Genomic DNA, 22,033 nt, shown 5'->3' with positions numbered 1-22,033 from the left:
TTCCTTGGCATGAATCATGGATGAAAGTCTTGGACTCTAGGACAACATTTTCAATCTCATATTTTTCCTTAACGCTCTACAATTTCTCTTGGAAGCATAACATTAAAAAGATGGCATATCATGTGTTGAATTGTGCATTAATAATTTTCCTAGTATTGTCAAATAAGTTTGCTTAGGTTATCAAGGAAGAGAAAGAACTTCTCATCTAGGGATTCCCTTCCAGTAATAATTTCCTCTCAAATCTTCTTTGCCAAGGTCCTCTGAGGCTTCTTCATCAACTCGTATTTCCCCTCCAATTGTTTGGATGTTCTGGGGGCAACCTATAATTGAATACTTAAAATGAGAGAACCATCAAAGAATAGAGTGAATTAGCATGATCTAAAAACTAATCTAAACCCCATCACACCCAAGGAGGTATTTGGTACAATTCTAAACAATGCATGTTAAAAATACAGCAAGCACCTTAAGTACAAAACATCATAATTTTGACAATGCAACTAAAGCATTTTTGTATTTTTGTATTTTTGTACTATGGTAAATTAATCTGCCACTTGGTACTTTGAACGTGTTTGCCTCGAGCCTTGTGGTTCTTTCAGCACCGGAAAGGGAGCAGACAGTAAACGGGGTTTCCATCGTCAGAAATTCGGCGTTGCAAGAGCCCCCTCTGGCTAGCGAGAGGGGCCGCTCCAAAAATATGGATACGCTGCTTTGCTGTGCTGGGCACACGGTATTCTTTAGTAAAAGGCGAAAGAATAGTTCGCTCTGTGCCCCACACGCAGCTTCCTGGTCTGAAATCTGTGCTCGGGGGAGCCTTTCTACCACCGCACCACACCTCCATGGCCTTGGCCCGCATGTGGGATGTCCAAGGAACGTACGGTGCGATAGGCACATCACCTAGCGTAAGATGGCCGTGTTCCAATGTTGATGCTTGAAACCACATCTACATAGCCATTGTCCTCGTCATCACAAGTATGTATCGATGTTGTGAGATGTCAAAGGTATGCCTCTCTATCATAGCCCTTCAATTGCAAGGTCTACCTCAGGAACTAGAGACTTTGGCAAGGGAGCCAAGCATTTCCTCTTCTACACGAGGAAACTTTTACAAAGAATAGAGTTTTGGAATATTGCCAAAGCTTCCATTTCCCTTGGTACACAACCACTTAACCTCTTGGGCTGCTAGGGAGGTTGTGGGGCACTTTGGGGATACTGGTTTCAGCTTCGTTTGCAAATGTAGTGGCTAGTTCAAATGTATGAAGCCCCTGAATTAACTAGCCAACATTGACCATAGTAGATGGATGAGGTATCTTGCAAAACATCAAGAGAAGAAGTAGTAAGTATGGAATCATCATCAAAATCAACCTGCCCGACATTAATCTCTTCAATCTTCACATTGGACTTGCTAGGGATACTGAGGGAGGGCTCTACTTATCATAAACATTACGAATCTTATCCCGTAACTCCCAAGCAGTCTCCCCATCAAAGATAACATTATAGTAGACCTACTTAGAGAGTGACAAAATGATTGTAGATTTACATAACTCGTCCAATTCAACCTAATCATCTACATCAATGCATTCAGGCCTGACACCCTCATGTCTCTATCACTTAATTTGCAATTTCTACACTAGAACCTACCAAATTTGTACCTTCGTGTAGCTGAAATTGGTGCCATCCAGCTTGTGAACGTTGAAGATAGCACAATCATTCGATCCACCAGCCATAATGGAGTAACGTTAAAGCACTATCCAAGCCAAACTGGCTTATGTAAATGATAGCGATTCAGTTTAAAAGCACAGCCAAGATAGTGTCTAATAGAGAAAAAACTACAAAGAGTAGGGCTATCCACACTAACAACCAATGAATGACAATCAAGTCAAAGCATCTGCCCTCATAAATGATGCATAAACCTATAATTACAGCAAACTAAAATAATCAAAGCAATAAACCCAAAGCCGAGTGTGAGCAATCAACTAATTAAATCCAAGTTGTAATTGCTAGGTATATCTTGCAAGAAGTGGGATATGAACAAACCACTAGTAATCAATGAGCACGCAATCAGTATTGAGAATTGTTAAACTCAATGTGTCAAAGAGAGATACATCCAATAGGCATAACTGTCATGTATATAGTAGGTCTCCAACATAGCACAAGAGAACTACTAGATTTACAATTGACTAAGCAAGTGTAAAGAAGCTTAATACATAGCCAAGTAGGATGAACACATCATTGACCACAACTTGACCATAGATAGATGCCAACTCAAAGCACGAATCGAATGAGCAACAACTGCATCCAAATAGCATCTAGAGAGCATAGACATAACTCAACCGAGTCCCATGGTCTGATTGAAGTAAGCTCAACTACATAAACCCAAAGCTCTGTTCAAATGCAAAGTATCCAAGTAGCACAAGTAACTCCCACTAGAACAAAACTAAATGCCAAATGAGCAATGCAAGCTTAGAACATCAAGTGCATGGCCATCCAAGCATGCAAGATACACTAAGCATAAGTCGAGAGCATAAAACCCAACAAAGTCTTCAAGCTTGTAACTACATAAGCTGCTAAAGTAACATAGGCATGTAGCCACAGCCAAGATGAATGTCACTAACCTCAAAATCTTTCAATAATATATCCACGTGCAGACCATCAATGGCATATATTAATAGACTGAATGAAGCATTTGAACAACATCCAAGGGTAACAGGCATAAGACTTCCTTGTGCAAAACTTTGCTACATGTTATTACTAGACTTAAATGATAGTAAAATTTGAGCTATTTTGAGCCCAAATCAGTCCCAAAAGCATTCCAAGACATCAACATAGCATCCCGTAATGACCTGGCATTGATATGTAAGCATACAAGCATCAGTACAACAATACGAAAGCCATAATCTCTAACAAGATAGTGGCTCAAGTTTGTTACAGTAGGTCTGCTATTGATATACTACAATAATGGAGTTTGGGAGCTCCAAAACTCAAGTGTCCAATATTGAGGACATGTCGAAGAGGTTTCCCAAGTGGTCGGGAGTGTTAGATGCCACACTAGATTGATTAGGAAAGGGGACAGCACCAACAGGCAAGCAACACAATTCATGCTACTACTATTGCTATTATTAATGGTTTTAAGGGCAGCTCTTCAAGCTTAAGGGGAGCTCAATGGGGCCTGGAAGCCTAGAAAAAGGCTTGATCACCCAGGAGGAAGCAAAGAATCAAATGCATACTTTGAGGAAGAAAGGCATGGCTGCCTTAAAAATGTTGTTGTAGGTGTTGATACATGCTCAAATAAGCTAAAGAGAAACTCCTCAAGCTCATCTCTGATAGGAATTGAAGGGAATACTCAACAAGAGACACAAGATGTGGGAACTACAACAGTTACTATTTGTGATCAGTCTTCCCAACACTCCCCCTGAAGCTCAACTGTATCTTTGCAACTCCAAGTAAGATTCAAAACTTTCAAAGCTTCTTGGCACTTAATGCCTTTGTGAAAATGTTAGCTATCTAATCATGTATACTGACATATATCAAGTCAATCTCTCCTGCATCACAAATTTGTGCACCTCAATGTCTTTTGTCTTAGCATGGAACACTAGGTTTCTAGCTAGTTGCATGTTGCTCATGTTGTCACAATGAATGACAACAACAGGTTCATCTCCCTACGCATCCAATGAATGTTGCTCGTGTTGTCACAATGAATCACAACAACATGACCATCTCCCTACACATCCAAATCATCTAATAACTTTTACTGCCATACTACCTCACAAGTTGGCATAGCAATACCTCTATACTCAGCCTTTGTATTTGATAAAGCAACTGTAGGTTGCTTTTTGTTGCTCCATGTAACTGCTGCACTACCAAGGGAAAACATGAATCTATTGGTAGATCTTCTATCCAGCATACTACTAGCCCAATTTGCATCTGTATATCCAAACACCTATACATCCTTACCTACCTCATAAAAAAGTCCATAATGTAAAGTGGACTTCACATATCTCAATATATGTCCAAGTACATCCAAATGAGGCTTTTTAGGCATCTACCTAAACTAACAAACAAGGCCAACAACATGACTTTGGCCTTGTGATAGTCATGTAAATCAAACTTCCTGCTATTCTCTTGAATATAGTAGGGTCTTCTATCTCATCCCCAACGTCAGCACTCAACTTCACATTCTACTCGAATGGCATTAAAAGAGGATTACATGCTATCATATCATACTTGGATAACATATCCAAGCCATATTGCCTTTGGGATAGCCATATACTATCATCACATCTGATCACCTCAATACCAAGAAAGTACATTATCTCACCCAAATCCTCCTTCTCAAACTTCTTCTTCAAAAATTCTTCAACTTCAGAAATCCCACTATCACTGTCCCATGTAATAATCAAGACATCCATATAGATTACTATGATGACCAAGTCTGCATCTCGTTTTCTCACATAAAGTGAGTGGTTACGATCAAAAACATAAAAGCCAATGTTGACAAGATACTCTTCAATCTTGTCAGACCATGCTTCAGGTGCTTGCTTCAACCCATAGAGTGATTTCTTTAACATGCACACGCAGCTAGGATGCTCTAAATTCACATAACCTACTGGCTGCTTCATATACAACTCTTCTTACAATTCACCATGCAAGAAGGCATTCTTGACGTCCATTTGCTACAACTTTCAATCTTTGGTTGTTGCCAAAGCAATCACACATCTAATAGTTGCCATCCTAGCAACTGGGATGAATGTCTCTTTATAATCTATGCCATATGTTTGAGCATAGCCTTTCGCAACCAACCTAGCTTTATACCTACTAAAACCGAACCATTTGCATTATGTTTGATTTTGTTAACCCACTTACAACCAATAGCTTTTTTACCCTTAGGCAGCAAGGGTACCAAATCCCAAGTCATATTGGCTTCTAATGCAACCATGTTCTCATCCATTGCTGCATCCCAATGAGCATGACAAATAGTATCCTCAAAACAAGCAGGCTTAACATCCTCAAATACCTTTACCATATAAGCAAATGGTGAGATGCATAACTTTCAAAACCAAATATTTTAATAGGGTATCTAGCCCTGCTGCTAGACATACGTACCATTGGATTAGCTAATGGAGCCTTTACATTACCATGTGTTCTTTGTACACCTGGTGTCCTAACTAAAGGAATACTAAGCTCATCATCCAAACTCTCTAAACCACTAGAATCTCCATCAAATCCCAATGAATAGTAGATACATCGTTACTATCCAACACTTTCTTCTTTCTTTTGTCTTTATCTACAACACTGATCCACCTAAAGATGTGGGGCTAGTCATTAGTCTCCCAGACCAAGGGCTAATTGTAGATATATAAGTGGTGGATTTTTGCCCCAGAATAGTGTTTAAAATTTACCTAAAATTTTGAATTTCAAGGGAAAATTAAATTTCGTCGAAGGCAGTAGAGGAAATTGGGTTGATTTTAAGCGACAAGCAACAGACGGGTTTCAAAACTGCATTAAAGACCCACCAAGGAACGGTTGCAGAAATTTCATAATTTCTTGGGATGCCAGATGAGATTTTTGAAAGTGCCCAGCAATGGGAGACTTCGAGATGGGCGTAGTAAATTTTGGGAGTCAAATCGGACGCCGGACAGTCGAATGGCAATGCCCGAAGTGGAGGGCCAAAAGGGAAGTAGTGTAAATTGACCTTTTAATGGGGGGGGGTGACATTTGGGGCCTCCAACCCCCAAAAAACTCACACGATAGGGGGGGCCTTTTTTTTTAGAAACGAAAAAAAAGAAGGCACCATGGCTGCAAGTGACGATTTGCAAGGAGAGGCCATGGGGAGGCAAAGAACAACCCCTTGATCTGATCACTTCAATGATCTTCTGATCTTCTTCACTCTCCATCACCTAACTTTGCATGCAACATGGCTGCCCGAATGTCTGATCAGAATCTAGTATTTCTCTCTCGTCCCTCTCTCTCTTGCAAATGGCGATTCATGTGGGGAAAATCAAGAAGAAGAAAGGCTGAAGGATGCTTGTCCAATGGTGATTGGATTGCTCCAAGATCAAGAGGAGGCTGAGGGAAGGTGTTCAGCACTGAAGAATGATTGTTGGTTGGTCCATTGGCAGTTCGTATTAATTATCAAAAAACCTGCAACACGCGCATAAGCGGTATGCCTAATTTTTACAAAGGAAATTTGCTTTTTTTAAATGTTTGATGGTCTAAATGAAATTCATATGAAATGAAAATTTGTTTGGATCTTTTTTGCATCATGATTGAGGGCTATGCATAAAAGAAACATAGAACTGTAATGATACATAGTTGTAATAATTAAATTACAACCTGAAAAGTATATTTTTAGAGTAAAAATGAAGATTTTGTTGGTTTCGGGTGGGGAAAAAAGATGCACATGAAACAAAATTATGATAAAAGAACATTTTTTAGCTGTCATAATCAATCAATAATCATAGATTTAAAAATATCCTATTTTTATGAGAAAATAAATAGTGAAAATAGCAAAAAATAGAGAAATTTAGGATTTTTGCGACAAATAATTAAGAAAAAATATGATTAATGTGTGTGAATGTGTGACAAAGCTGAAGCATGGGATATAGCCTCAGTTTAAAGAGTGGAGCCATGGTGTTTCAGTTGAGAGGTTGCCTCCTGTGCATGTGATACAATGTATTATACCTATATGTTATGGGATCTCCCTCCGAGGAGTAGGGGAAGGTAAATGTTGGACTGTGTCCTATTACAAATGCAAAATTGATATTAGAGTTTAGTGTAGTGTGAGCCTTAGACGCTCTTGGCCGCAAGGCCATGTGGGGTGTCTTGTGTGTCTTAAAGGTCCGACTAGTGGTAGAGAGCCAGTGTCAGGCCCGTTTCAAGTCTCGACAATATAGTATTAGATTATATTTTTGGTCCACTAAGGCGGCTTTGTGATTCTTGCTTTTCTTTGTGCACATAACTATCACGAACACCATTATCATCTAATACATCACCAATAGATGCATTCCAACTACTCATCTCACCAAAAATAGCATCTCCACTCACTTTAAACTAATCTCTTGTAACAGGGTTATAACAACGATACCCTTTCTACTCTAAAGAGTATCCAATAAAAATACATTTTTCAACCTTTGGATCAAGCTTCTTTTGCAGCTCATCTGATGCATGAATATATGCAATATAGCCAAACACTTTCAAGTGTGACACATCAGGCTTATTGTCTATAAAGCATTCTTCAGGGATCATCCCATGAGCTGCAGCTGTGGAAGTTCTATTCATAATATAGACATCAGTATGAATAGCTTTAGACCAAAAATGTTTTAGCATATTCTTTTCAATCATCAATATATGTGCAACTTCTACAATATACCTATTTTTTCTTTCTACAACCCCATTTTACTATGGGGTATACCTACAAGTAAACTATCTCTTTATCCTATGAGACCTCAAGAAACCACTAAACTCATTAGAGAGATACTCTCCCTCTCCATCAGATCTCAAGTACTTAACTTTCAAGCCAGATTTTGTTTCAATTGTAGCCTTGAAAGTTTTGAATTGCTCAAATACATCACTCTTTTCCTTCATGAAATATGCCCATAGCTTCCTTGAAAATCATTAATAAATGTGAGAAAGTATTTGTTACCACCAAGAGATACGTTCTGTGTAGGCCCCCAAACATCTGTATGCACAGTATCAAGTATATTTCTACTCACATCTCTGTTATGAAAAAAAGGTTGTCTTGCATGCTTACCAAACTAACATGACACTTTGTGAAATTTTGCAACTCTAAAAGTAGGCAACCTTGTAACTAATCCTTTCGACTACATTAATTTTAGCCTTTGCACATTTTCATGTCCAATATGGTTATGCCATATTTCAATATCTACAATTGCTCCTTTCCCTTTAACATACATAGCAATAGTCATAGTAGGAATTCTAGCATCTAAAGTGAATATGTGGCCAACTCTACTTCATTTTGCGACCAACCTACACTTATCATTAAAGTCTTCTAAAAGGAAACCTTTTGCATTAAATCAAATCTTCAACCCTTGCTCTACCATTTGGCCAACATACACTAAATTCTTTGTGATTGATGGCACATGTAATACATATGACAAACTCTTTATTTAACCATCATGCAACCTTTTCAATGTGTGAAGTTGGGTTGCATGAATCATCACCCATTTGCACATAACCTGGATTTTGTAAGTTTTGTAGCTCTCCAAAAACCATTGAGCATGACTGGTCATATGATTAGCTGCACCTGAATCGACATACTATACATCATCATGTATCCCCATTCCTATAATAGCATTCATCATATGCTACATAATAAATGTATGCTCATTTTTTTTCATTCTTTCGTTAAGACGATACAGAGTTTCCTTGTTGCAATTTACCATTGTGCATATCATCCTTCTTAGCATAACAATAAGCTGCAATATGATGTGTTTTTCCACAATAATGGAAAACAATAGCAAAATTTCCATAACCTCTATTCTACCATCCACCTCTTTCTATAGAGCTCCCCTCCCTCTAAAGTTTCCATGGCCTCCTGAAACCTATATTTCATTGAATTGTTGATTTAACATGTTTTGCTAGTTATCACCAGCACGTCCCATACCATGACCTTTTGAAGAGGATGTGCCATGTTCCCTTCTTGAAATTGAGTGAAATTCTTGGACATGTTCACTATTTCTTTTAGATGAGTCATCCTACATATTGATCTCTCCAGTAATCATGAGAGCGACCAACTCATCAAAATCTACAAATGGCTTTTATACATATAAAGAAGTGATCGATGATTTCCAAGCCTTCTTGCCACCCAAAGTAGATAAAAGGCATTAAATCAATCGTTGCCAAAGCATCTATAATGCTCCTCACCTTCAAAACATACTCATTGACAAACATTTTCCCTTTCTTCAAAGTATTCAACTCTTGCTTGAGTTGAATCTTTTGCGCCTTTTTATTTATTTATTGAAAACATGTTTTCAAAACTTATCCAAGATGCATGTGAAGTTTTTGCATTCTTGATATGCCTCAACATAGTATTATCACAGTGATTATTGCAAATAGCCAATACATCACCTTTTTTTCCTTTTCATTCCATTCTTTTCACACCTTTAATTCATTTGCAGTCTCGTAGGATTACTTAACTCTAGGTTCTTTTCTTCACCTAAAACAAATTCATAAATGCCCTTTCTAGAAAGAAAATCCGTCACATGGAGCTTCCATGATGGACTTATCTAGCATCTCAATGATGGGATTTCTATTGTTCTCTACCATTATCACAAAAATGATACAAAACAGCAAGCAAGTCTTATGTAACCTTTCACAACAAGTGCACAATAATACACCAAGCAAACATTTTTTACTAATTGCTCAAAAATATATTAATGTGCAATTTTCTTGCATATAAAACTTATGTTTGCTTCTTCATAAACACCTCAAAATTACAGATTTGAAATCTCTATTATGTGCACTCATTTTCGGTCGGCATAACTTAAAGTGCAATATGCCCTAAAATTGTTGTCCACAACCTTGTGTGTCTAACATGGGGCCTGAAACGGCCTTAGTTGGCCAAAAACCTATGGAAAAGTCCTAAATGGCTAATCTATAGAACAAACAGTGCTTTGCTTGCACACAAAATCTCACAACAATCTGGGATTTTCACTCTACCCTGCTTTTGGTGCCTCCACATGCACTATCCAAGAGAAAGAGTAGAAGAATGGGAGAGCTTCTTACCCATTGCTTGCTTGCTTAAATTATTTCTTCTTCTCCTTCACTTCAATTCAAAACTAGCCTCTCTCAATCATGTTGCTTTAATATCATGTGAAGAATTGTGTGGTAGAGGGATTTGCTTGAGTTGTTGTGCCAAACACACACCATACATTCAAGAGGAAGTTCACTTAAGAACACATGAAGAGAGATGGATGGAAAAATATTTTCTTGTTGGTTTCTTCTTCTTCTTCCATACACAATACAATGTACACAAAGTATAGATAAGATACAATATAAAGAAAACTGTCTTGCCAAGTCGAACAATGCATAATTGGCTATAGTGATGGACTGGCACTATAACTATGCCAACTATAGGTAGGTGCAACAAGCTAAATATAATAAGTGATAAGTCCGTGGCCATGTGAAGATCATAATGACCACAATGTGCTAAGTGTAGACATGCAGACCCATTTAGCCAGGTGGTCCATCATCAATATCCACATGTGTTGAGCTTGCAATGTCAACAAATCTCATGGGAAGAAATAATGCCAAATCCATGCTTGTATAATATGGATGAAATAACCCCTTTGGATAAACATAAGGGCATAAGCTTGCATATAATGATAACGCATCTTATTTTATAAGTGTTTTATCTTCAAGCAATGCTCATAAGTTTTGGATTGTCTCAAATAGCCCTATCATGTTCTAGTTTTTGCAACATATTTTATTAAGGCATTATCACGGGAATTTGGGTCTAAGCTTTGATAGTTGATGATTGCATTGACTTATTTTACAAGAAGACTTAAGTGTTGGAAAGTTGACTTTGTGGCTAACTCAGAAGAAGAACTTGCTAAGTTTGGTTTGGAAGTGGCATGATTTATGACTTTGGGGGAAACTTAGAGATAAAAGAATTAAAAAAAGTGAGAAAGATGAAACTGAGGTGAGGCAAGAAGATGTTGGTGCAATTTTTGGTGCCTATCGGGGCTAATTTGGGGCTTGTATTAGTTGTGAAGTCAAAAGGGGAATATTGGGCATGCAGTACTCTAGTGGAAGAGGGGTAAAGTGCTCTCCATCAATAAATAGGGTAAGCTTTGTGACTTGGAAAGAGAGGAAATAGTACTTCTTCTTCATTTGGATGATTTTTATAGGGTAAAATAGAGTACACAATAGGACTACTTGTTGTCCATAGGGTTTTCTCCATCTTCACTTGGATCTAGGAGCATGTATTCAAGGCATCTCACTCTCTACCATAGAGGGATGCTTTGTACAATCAAAGACATCATCTTGAGAGTTTTGGAGTACCACATGAGCCTTTTAATATTGCTATAATACAAAGTAAAAATAGGATACTTGTGCCTATCACATAGGCCAATGTACACTAGGGTTGTGATATCTTCTTCTTTAGGGTCATGGTTTATGTTGGGCCATGGATTTTGAGTTGATCAATTGTCTCAATAAGGGTGAATTGATCTTGCATTGTTGCACTTTGCTAGTAATACAAAGACTTTGTTGCACATTCCTTTGGTGCGTGAATGGTATCTTCATTTTCACTTCTTCTTCTTCTTTTAAACCTATACTCTTTGCACCCTTATTTCCAAAATCCTCATGCTTCTAGCCTTCATTCCTTTATCCCCCATCAACATTTGATGAACCCAACGTAAAGGCCATTGGAAGGGCACAATATGGGACATATATCAGGATTGGGTTCAAATAATGTTATTCAACAATTGATATAGAATATGAATATGATTGTGTAGGCACAATAACAACAACAAATACATGCTTCTACAAAATTAGAGTTTTGGTGGTTAAGGCTTTACAGGTTGTAGAGTAGGAGATGAAATTGTTTAATGGTTGGAATGTATGCATATTTGCATTTATATGCACTCAAGATGGAATTCTATGGGGTGGGTTAATTTACACAAAGCTAATATTTTTTGCAATCATTGTACATGAATTAAAGGCATGCATTATAGAATTATATCTACAAGATGTTGATTGGCCTATGTTTGAGAAGGCATTAAGAGAAGAGTTTTACACAAAAGATGTCAATCCAGTTACTCACAAAACATTTCAAGAATGGGTCATGAAGCTGAATAAAAGACTCATAGTTATTGAATTGTTATGAGAGTTTGAAAGCAGATTTAAGTAGTTGGATACTATAGAGCAACAAGCTCTTGAGTCACAAAAAACTGAGATGTTGATAGAAGCAACAAATCTTACTTTACAAGAGAAGCTAGACGATATGTTGGAAGATCAATCTACTAAAATAGGGCTTAAAACAGAATGGCAACATGTCAAAGATGTTGTTAATGCACTTGTTGCAAAAAAAGGGAAAGATGGCGAGTTGGGAATTATAGTTAGGCCACCTATATCTATGGCTATCTTGACGGCTAAACCTACTATTCCAATAATAAAAGAGGATGTTATGGATGAGTTGGTGAAGGGAATGCATGACCTATAGGTGAAGGTTGCATAGTTGGATAAGAAAAGGTGGGAAATAGCCCCTAAGACTCTCCTTGAGGGCTTTATGTGTAAGATATATGTGGTGTGACAACCTCAAGATCAAAGACGTGACTGTGATTTGTATTGTGATGCATAAGAAATGCGTATTTTATTTGTAAGGATGGTAAAAGTCCATGCATGAGAGACAGGTTTACATCTTGCTTTGAACTTCAAAAAATGGGGAATGCAAAAATTGTTGGAAGAAATGGTTGATCAAAATGCATATGCATCAATACACACTACTACCTTTGATTTGTAAATAGAGAAAGTACTTGGAAATGTCAGTGATGTCCCAAAAGCTAAAATATGGTCTCATGCAATTCTCACATTTGAGAAGAAGTTCCAAAGAATGAATGGACTCATGTAGGGAGAAGCATCTGCGACATGAATTTTGGGGACTCACCGGTTGACTCTTACTCAATGTATGCATACTTGGCTAAGGTGCACAATATAGAGGTGATTGTGGAAGATAAGAGAAAGAGGGATGAAGACATGGTAGGGACATCAAAGAAGGCGACACAAAAGAGTTATGAGTAGCCAAAGCTTTAGTGCAACCTACTCTTGAGTTTGTACTGGAGGATGTAGCACAAGAAAGAAACACGGATGGAAAACAAGATGGGAAGAAAAGGGGTAACTAGCCACGTTACAAGATGCACCTAACATAGAGACTACAATAGAGATCAAGAAAGTGCTTGAAGAGCATCTTCTTAACAATAGGGTGGAATTCACACTTGGTGAGGTTCTTGGTATTGCTAAGTCTAAATTTCATAGTGAGATTATTGACATTATCAAGAGGAAGAGATAGTTTCATGGCGATTTCGTTAACACTTTGACGTAGGTAGAAGACAAGCTTGATTTCCAAGGCATACGAGTTGATTATGAGCAAAATGGATGTGCTATTTTGGAGAGCATTGATGATGGAAATCAAGGAACTAAGGGTAAAAGTGATGATATAGTGACTAAAAATTCAGTTATTTGCACCAACACTCATATCCCACTCATATAAGAGTTAGGCAAATGCAACATACTGATGCTGAGGCTTTGGGATTTATCCCTATAAATCATTGTACAGGGAACCCTTGGGCATGGACTATAATAGAAATTCCAATCAAGGTTGGGGAGCGTGAGACTCTACACATTACTTTGCTTGATCATTGTTTGAAAAATAATGTGATCGTTTGTAGTTTGTATGAGAATTTGTATGAGAATGGTGATGGCTAGTTGTTGACATAGATCAAATAACTCTTTCTGAGATCTATATGCTATATATCCTAATGTTAAAATAGCTATTGGGGATGTAAAAAAAGAGCAACATTTCTTTGTGCAAGAAAATTCTTCAAATTCACTGATTTTGGGATAGCCATATGTGTGAATCATTTGAGAAACTGCAACACTTTAAGAGATCATCATGTGTTACCAAATGCGAAAGAATTCAGAGAATCGATTTTAGTAGGCAATGCTTTAATGCTAGGCTATAGTAGTGTTGTTTGGAGGATGCTCTCACATATTGAAGTAGAAAAAAAATGTATTTTCTATTGGTCTTACTCAATTTATAGCGAGCAATTTGGGTTGGTCTAATTGTATGGAGAGCATGTGTATGGCTAAAATTTTGTACATATTGAAAGTTAAAAAAGAGCTAACTTGAAAGTATGGATTCTTGGTTGCAAATGAGGGCATAAATTTACAAGTTCCACCTGACAATAATGGGTGGTGTGAGAAAGTACCAAGGTAGCTGAGCTTGAAGATTTCCAAAGGGTATAGGGCATAAATTTACAACTAAAATACTAAAGGAGTTGGAGATTGGTTATGAGGGATTCCTCTTGCCTATTGAAAGGGAGTGTTTTATGGAGATGTTAGCCAAACATGGGAAGACATTTGCATTTTAGCTTGCTAAAATAGGCTATGGGGATCCGAATATTGTGGCTTTGATGGTGATTTTTACTATTCCATGTGTGCCATGGAATTTAAGGCCTATTATAGTACCTCAGGCTTATTTTTTCAAGTTAATGGAGCTGCTAAATGGAAAGATACACATGAAGATATTGGAGCTGTTTTTAATTCCATACTCAAATTGGTGGTTTACTGTGCCCATGAGAAATGGCATATTGAGGTTTATTCAAGACATGCAGCCATTCCAAAAAGTGATTATAAGGAGTGTTGGTGGTGGGCTTGTAGTCCAGGAGTTTGTAGAGGATTTTGCTAGAATAACTATTTATTCTTTGGGAGAATTATACTCAAGCTATGATAAGTTCTAACTAGCAGTTGAAAGCAAGGACATTACAACCATGAATACATAATTAAGCTTGGTATTGATGTGTATTCCTCCACAAGTTGTGACAAAATTGATAGCACACATGATGAACACAATGAATAAGGTATTGAGGGATTACATACCACATCTTACTATGCTTTGTTTGGATGGTGTACCAATAAAGGGCTATGCAAAGGATGAGAAGAATGAAGAGTTGGATGCGCATGTGTGTAGGGAATTTGTTGCAAACTATATAGCCCATTGTGAAAATATATTCCAAGTGCACTTGACTCTTTCAACTCACAAGTCTATATTTGGAGTTGAGATCTTGATTGTGGGCAATATGTGTGGATCCTATAGGAAGAAGTCATCCTCCTTAGTAAAGATAAATAGTATTGATGGGGTGTAAGATATTTGTGCTAGTGTTTTAGAGGTTAGAAGGTTTTTGGGAGCATCTATCTCATACTTTATATGGATCCTTGGTGCGCAAATCGGACATTGTATGCTCGCGTAGTGAATGCCGGAAGGTCCCCAAGAACAATGGAACTCTACTTTTTGCAAAATTATAAGGTAAAACGCATGAACGACAAGAGCAAGAGACCAATTGGGTGCAATCTCCCCCCATGCATTGTGTGAGTGCTCCATAAAGCATGTATTTTATGTATATTTCATCTTCATGCTCAAATACTAGCCCAATTTACAAAATAGCAAGCTTTTAGCTTTTCAGTTTGCTTTAACACAAAAATAAGAATAAAGCTAATGGACGGTGCCCAAAGAGTCTGGCACGCCCAATACAATGTCCAAATAGAAATAACATAACCGTGCACCCACGCGCATACAAAATAATAATAAATAATCAATGCCTCAATAAATAGGCATGACAAAATATAGGCATGATGCCTATCAAAATATAATCCATAAATCGAATACTCGCTATCCTCCAATGCTTTCTTCCGCCACTGCTGCTATCTCTACACATCAACTGAAGCATTCACAATCGTTAGTAAAATAATACAATTAAACTGACAAAAGTGAATACCTAGCAGTCTTCAGCTACATAAATAAATCAACTGGTTAGAAATAAATCCTAACCTTAATTTATTACGAGTGCGCACTCTAAACTCATAAGCGTTTATTAATTTAATATACATTTTGCGGAATCACCCACTATGGAATCACCCATGTACACACTAAATTAATGAAACGCCCGAAAAGGACAGGCGTCCCCATCAACTTCTTGCACAAATAATCGACTTTGTGTATGAGCCCCGGTCATCAAAGTTTACGAAATCCACTGTAAAACCTCATGGAATCCACCGTGAAATATGCCTCATGGCATCATACCCCCGGGGTGGGATAGCAATTGACCTCAATTGCTATTAGCTCAATGTGGAGCTAACAAAGTGGGGAAAGCATTTAAGTCTCTAGCGTGCATCCATTGTGCTTCCTCTACAGTATGGTTCTTAAATTTAACTAGATATCTAGAATATCTTCGGCCAGTTCTAGTGGTCATAAAGTCAGTGTCTATGATAGCTTCTAGTTCAAGTATTTCAGTCTCTTCCTCTAATAAAGGTGGGTTTTCATAAACATGATGTACAGGTAATTGGCCTCTAAAAGGTCTCATTAAACTAATGTGAAATGTGTTGTGAATTTTCCAGTGAGGTGGTAATTTTAACTTGAATGCATTGTCATTAATTTTATGAATGATCCTAAATGGTCCATAGAATCTAGGGGCTAATTTGACAACTGGGTGTCTATCTACACTTTGTAGTCTACGTTTTTCTATTCTCAACCAAATATAGTCATCAACTTTGAAATTCATTGCTTGTCTTTTCTTGTTGGCTTGTTTGGTATATGATTGCTGGGCTTTGGCAATCATATCTTTAACCTCATAAAAAATAGTATTATGCATACTAGCAATATCATCAGCACTTTGAATTCTATTTGACAAAGATGCAACAGGTGTAGATAATCTATATCCATAAATCACTTCAAACGGTGCTTTCTTTGTAGATGTGTGTGGTGTATTGTTATATGCAAACTGTAATAAATGCAAATGTGTGTCCCATGTCTGTGGTTTAGAAATAGTATATGCACGTAAGAGATCTAGAATAGTGCTATTAGTGGCTTCTGTTTGTCCATTAGTTTCAGGATGAAATGCAGATGAGAAATCAATCTTTGTGCCTAGGTTAGCAAACAGAGTAATCCAAAAGTTGTTACAAAATCTAGAATCACGATCTGAAATAATAACTTTTGGCAATCCATGGTTAGTAAAAACAGTTTTCAAAAACAATTGTGCTGCTTGTGATGCTGTTAAAGTTTTCTTACATGGAATGAAATATGCTTGTTTACTAAATCTATCTACGACTGTCCAAATCATATCATGGTTAGATTTAGTATTAGGTAAACCAGTAATAAAATCCATAGAAATTTGTTTCCAAGGTTTAGATGGAATAGATAAAGGCATAAGTAATCCATATTGTTTACCATGATGTCTCTTAACTCTTTGACAAATCAAACATTCAGAAACAAAGTTAGATACATCAGTGTCCATATGCGGCCAATAAAAATCTTCTGTTAACGTACATATGGATATGATACCTCTATGACCTTGATAGGGAGGACAATGAATCTCATTCAAAACAAAAGATCGGAATGGAATTGTAACACACAATCTCTTTTCATAAAACATAAATCCATCATTATAGGATAATGAATCAATAGAAATCAAGTTATTTTGAACTAATTTATTCCAATCAGCATGAAAAGTAATATCTTGATGATAAGTATCTTTCATAGCAATCAAAGAATCAAAAGATATAACAGAAATATTATGAATGGCAGGTCTTCTACTCAATGCATCAGCCACTACATTTTCTTTTCCAGGTTGGTATTGAATGATAGGATGAAAACTTTAAATAAAGGAGGCCCATTTGATATGACGGTCAGAGATTTGGGGTTGGCTAAGTAAATGTCTAATACTTTGCTGATCGGTCTTAATCATAAATTCTAAACCCATTAAGTAGTATTTCCACTGTCTTAATGCTTGTACAACTGCTAATAGTTCTTTGTCATATGTGGAATATTTCAATTCAGAAGGTTTCAGCTTACAACTAGAATAGGCTATAGGATGATTGTTTTGCATAAGTACAGCTCCTATTCCGGATCCACTAGCATCAATCACTACTAGAAAGAATGGTCTATTAAAATCAAGCAACTGTAGGACAGGGGCATGGGTTAATGCATGTTTTAATAAGTCAAAGGATTTCTCTTGATTTTCGGACCAATGATAGACAATACCTTTCTTTAGAAGTTTGGTCAGTGGTAAAGCAAGTAATGAAAAATTACGTACAAACTTCCTATAGAAACTAGCAAGACCAAGGAATGAGTGTAACTCATGCACGTTTTTAGATACAGGCCAATTCAATATTGCATCTATTTTCTTAGGATCAACTTTAATTCCATCAGATGATACAATATGACCTAAATACTCAATTTTTGTCTTAAAGAATTCACTCTTTTCAGGATTTGCATACAATTGATTATCTTTTAGTAGCTGGAAAACCAATGACAAATGCTCATAATGTTCTTTCTCATTTTGACTAAACACCAAAATAACATCAAAGAAGACAATTACACAATACTGATATTTCAAAAATATACGATTCATCATTCTACTAAACGTAGCAGGTGCATTAGTCAATCCAAATGGCATCACTAAAAATTTGTAATGACCAAACTGTGTTCAAAATGCAGTCTTGAATATGTCAGACTTATCTAGTCTCACCTGATGATAACCAGACTTAAGGTCTATTTTACTAAATATAGCAGATCCTTGTAGTTTGTCCATAAGGTCATCAACTCTAGGAATAGGATACCTATTCTTTACAGTGATCTTATATAAAGCTCGATAGTCAATGCACATACGATAGGTATTATTCTTTTTCTTGACTAACAGAAGAGGTGCACCAAATGGAGAACTACTAGGTCTAATCAATCCTCTATTTAGTAATTCCTCAACTTGACTCTGAATTTCTTTTTGCTCTATCTGGTTATGCCTATATGGTGCTTTGCAAGGTGGTTGTGTGCCAGGGATCAAATCTATCTTATGGTCTTCTGGACGTGAAGGAGGTAAACCAGGTGGTAGGTCTTCTGCAAAACAATCCTTAAAATATGCAAGAAATTCTTTATGCCTAGGGTGCATATGATTATCTTTTACTTGCAGTTCATTCACCCAAATGAGATAGGATTTACTACTCTTGCGTAATGCACGTTTAGCTTGAGTATGCGAAAGCAGTGGAAAAACATTAGATGCATGCATACCATATAATGTAATAGATTTTCCTTGAAAATTAATATTTATTGAATATGTGGAATAATCTATATCTGGGTTACGTTGGTGACGCCAAGGCATACCTATAATAATGTCACTTGACTGTAATGGAACAACTAGGAAATTTCTTCTTTCAGTGTATTGACCAATTTGAATCTCTAAGTCATGCACTTCCTGTGTACCATTATACCTAGTGCCTAAGAATGCAGCTTTGATGCGGTAATGCGTAGGTACAGTCTGTAACTTCAATTCTTTTACTAATTTTGTTGAAATAAAATCATGAGTGCTACCGTCATCATGCAAAATAATCTTTTCCTTTCCATGCACCAAACATTTCATAGTCAATAAAGAATGTGGAGTTGGCATACCTGGCAAAGTATCCGAAGTAGTAGTAGTGTCATCCTCATCTTCTGTGAAATCAGGCATATCTTCATGTTCGTCTTCGTCCATTGCTTCAAGGTAGTTGATATGGGCAGGTGGCTTCTTTGAATGACAATTTGTTGCTAGATGTCCAGGCTGGTGGCATTTATAGCATACTATTGGCTTGGCTTTGGTTACATTGTTTGCAATGGCGGGAAGTCTAGGGACATTAGGGTTTGGCTGTGGAATAGGCTTAGGGTTTGGATTGACATTAGATGGTAAAGCAGGAGGTTTTGCCCAATTTTTACGGAAAGATGATGAAGAGAAACGACCTGGATTAAATCTTCTAAAATTGGAATTGAATTGCTTAGATCCATAATTACCATTGGCTTGGAATTGCTGTGGACGTCTGTCTCTACCTCGTAGCTTGTCTTCAGTGTCGTGAGCTAGTGAAATGGCATCTTCAAGAGTAGCAGGCTTGAACATGTTAACTTCAACGTAATAATGCCTAAGGAGTCCAGACATATATTTGCGCTTATGTGTCACTTCAGGTACGTCTTCAAGCATGCGTAGCTGGAGTAATGCATTCCAAAAATGCTCTGTATACTGAGGAATAGGCTCACGATCCTATTACTGAAGAAGATCCCATTGCTTAATAGCTTTCTCACCAAATTGTGGAGGAAGGAAATTTTGCATGAACTTCTTCTTGAAATTCTCCCAAGTAGTGGGACAATCTATACTCTTGCGTACTACAGTCCACCAAAGAGATGCTCTGTCCACTAAATGATTAGTGACACACTTGATTTTATCTTTTTCTGCATAGGTTTCCTCATGGAAATAGTCGTCAAACTGACTAATGAATGCTAGAACAGTTTTTCCTTCTCGTATGCCATTGAAAGTATGGAATTTGAAACTTCTTTTACTTATCTTTGATTCCTTGCGGATGGTTTGAGGTTCAAGAGTTGCGTCGATGGTACGTTGAATAAGATCTTCAGCTTGAGGTTCTTCTTTGTCGGTAGACGCTCTTTATAAATTTGCCAGTTGAACTTGCAATGATTGCCTAGCCCTTCATTCTTCTTCCAATTGCATCATGATTAAGTCCAGCTTTTGCTCCGTCGTAGGTTCAGGTAAGTCGCCTTCAGCCATAAGATCATCCATATGTGGTTCCGTCATCCTGCAAAACTCAAAAGACCTTTCTCACTCAAAATCAAGTTAGCGGGATGAGCGTAGCTCAAGTTCGGGAATACAAGGCTTATGTGTTTTTGGATATGGCTTTCTCAATCTTTAGAAAATCTGCGTTTTATCCTTCCTCGTATGCTGAAAATGCTTCAGCAAACCTGCGTATGGGTAGAGTACCTTCCAATGAACAACCTTGCAGTTTGGAGTTTCTGCGGAGGAACAGTCCTTCTAGGAGTTTTGAGCACAAGTCAGTTCTGACTCCAGTTGACTAGTCTGACTTGTAGAGTTGCAAACTTATGTGACTTGCAGAGTTGCAAACTTATGTGCCTTGCAGAGTTGCAGACTTGCAGAACTTAATCGATTTATCTGACTTGCAGAATTTAGGCTTGAGAGACTTGCTGAATCTGAACTTTGTAGACTTGCAGTACTTGTTGGATCTGAGAGGCTTATATGACTTGTAACTTAGGTAACTAAGCTTTTAAGCTTAGCTTTAAAAAAATCGTGAAATCGTGGGGAGGGGGGCATTTTCTGATGCCGCCGAAAAATCCGTGACGTCCTTTGATACCTCATGGAATGATTTTGAAGCTTATAAGCTTCTTTAAAGCTTATAAGCTTTAATATTAAGCTTATTAAAAGGAAAAGCTTTTAAGCTTATTAGCTATGGAGGTTTTCTCACTGGTTTTTGACGACTTGTATATGAGGATGTAGGAGTGGTCCTCCGCCTCTGTAGCCTGGTCCTTCACAATCCAATGATGGAAACAAGGGTTCTTGATCACCAGAAGTCTGCCTGTATCGACGGTTCGCGACGAGATTGACCGTGGAGCCCGATTGTTCCAGGAGCTCCGCTTTCGCACGAGATGGGTAGCGATTGGAAGCTCTTGATCTCAACTTTGCTCTGATACCACTGGTGCACAGATCGGACACTGTATGCTCGCGTAGTGAATGCCGGAAGGTCCCCAAGAACAATGGAACTCTACTTTTTGCACAAATTACAAGGTAAAAAGCATGAACGACAAGAGCAAGAGACCAGTTGGGTGCAATCTCCCCCCATGCATTGTGTGAGCGCTCCACAAAGCATGTATTTTATGTATATTTCATCTTCATGCTCAAATAATAGCCCAATTTACAAAATAGCAAGCTTTTAGCTTTTGAGTTTGCTTTAACACAAAAATAAGAATAAAGCTAATGGACGGTGCCCAAAGAGTCTGGCACGCCCAATACAATGTCCAAATAGAAATAACATAACAGTGCACCCATGCGCATACAAAATAATAATAAATAATCGATGCCTCAATAAATAGGCATGATAAAATATAGGCGTGACGCCTATCAAAATATAATCCATAAATCGAATACTCGCTATCTTCCAATGCTTTCCTCCGCCACTGCTGCTATCTCTACACATCAACTGAAGCATTCACAATCATTAGTAAAATAATACAATTAAACCGACAAAAGTGAATACCTAGCAGTCTTCAACTACATAAATAAATCAACTGGTTAGAAATAAATCCTAACCTTAATTTATTACGAGTGCGCACTCTAAACTCATAAACGTTTATTAATTTAATATACATTTTGCGGAATCACCCGCTATGGAATCACCCATGTACACACTAAATTAATGAAACGCCCGAAAAGGATAGGCGTCCCCATCAACTTCTCACACAAAGAATCCACTTTGTGTATGA

General features: G+C 37.5%; 1 pseudogene; it reads right to left on the bottom strand.

Annotated features, from left to right (window-relative positions):
* Positions 1–669: 669 nt before the first annotated feature.
* Positions 670–781, bottom strand: LOC148016140 (U5 spliceosomal RNA; annotated as a pseudogene).
* Between the last annotated feature and the right edge of the window lie 21,252 nt (positions 782–22,033).

Source organism: Lygodium microphyllum, chromosome 23 (genome assembly GCF_053477565.2).
Source record: "Lygodium microphyllum isolate KBCC chromosome 23, Lygodium_microphyllum_v1.1.10, whole genome shotgun sequence".
NCBI lineage: Eukaryota > Viridiplantae > Streptophyta > Polypodiopsida > Schizaeales > Lygodiaceae > Lygodium > Lygodium microphyllum.
Note: the sequence above shows the minus strand (reverse complement) of the source record. Positions and strands in the feature narration are given on the sequence as shown.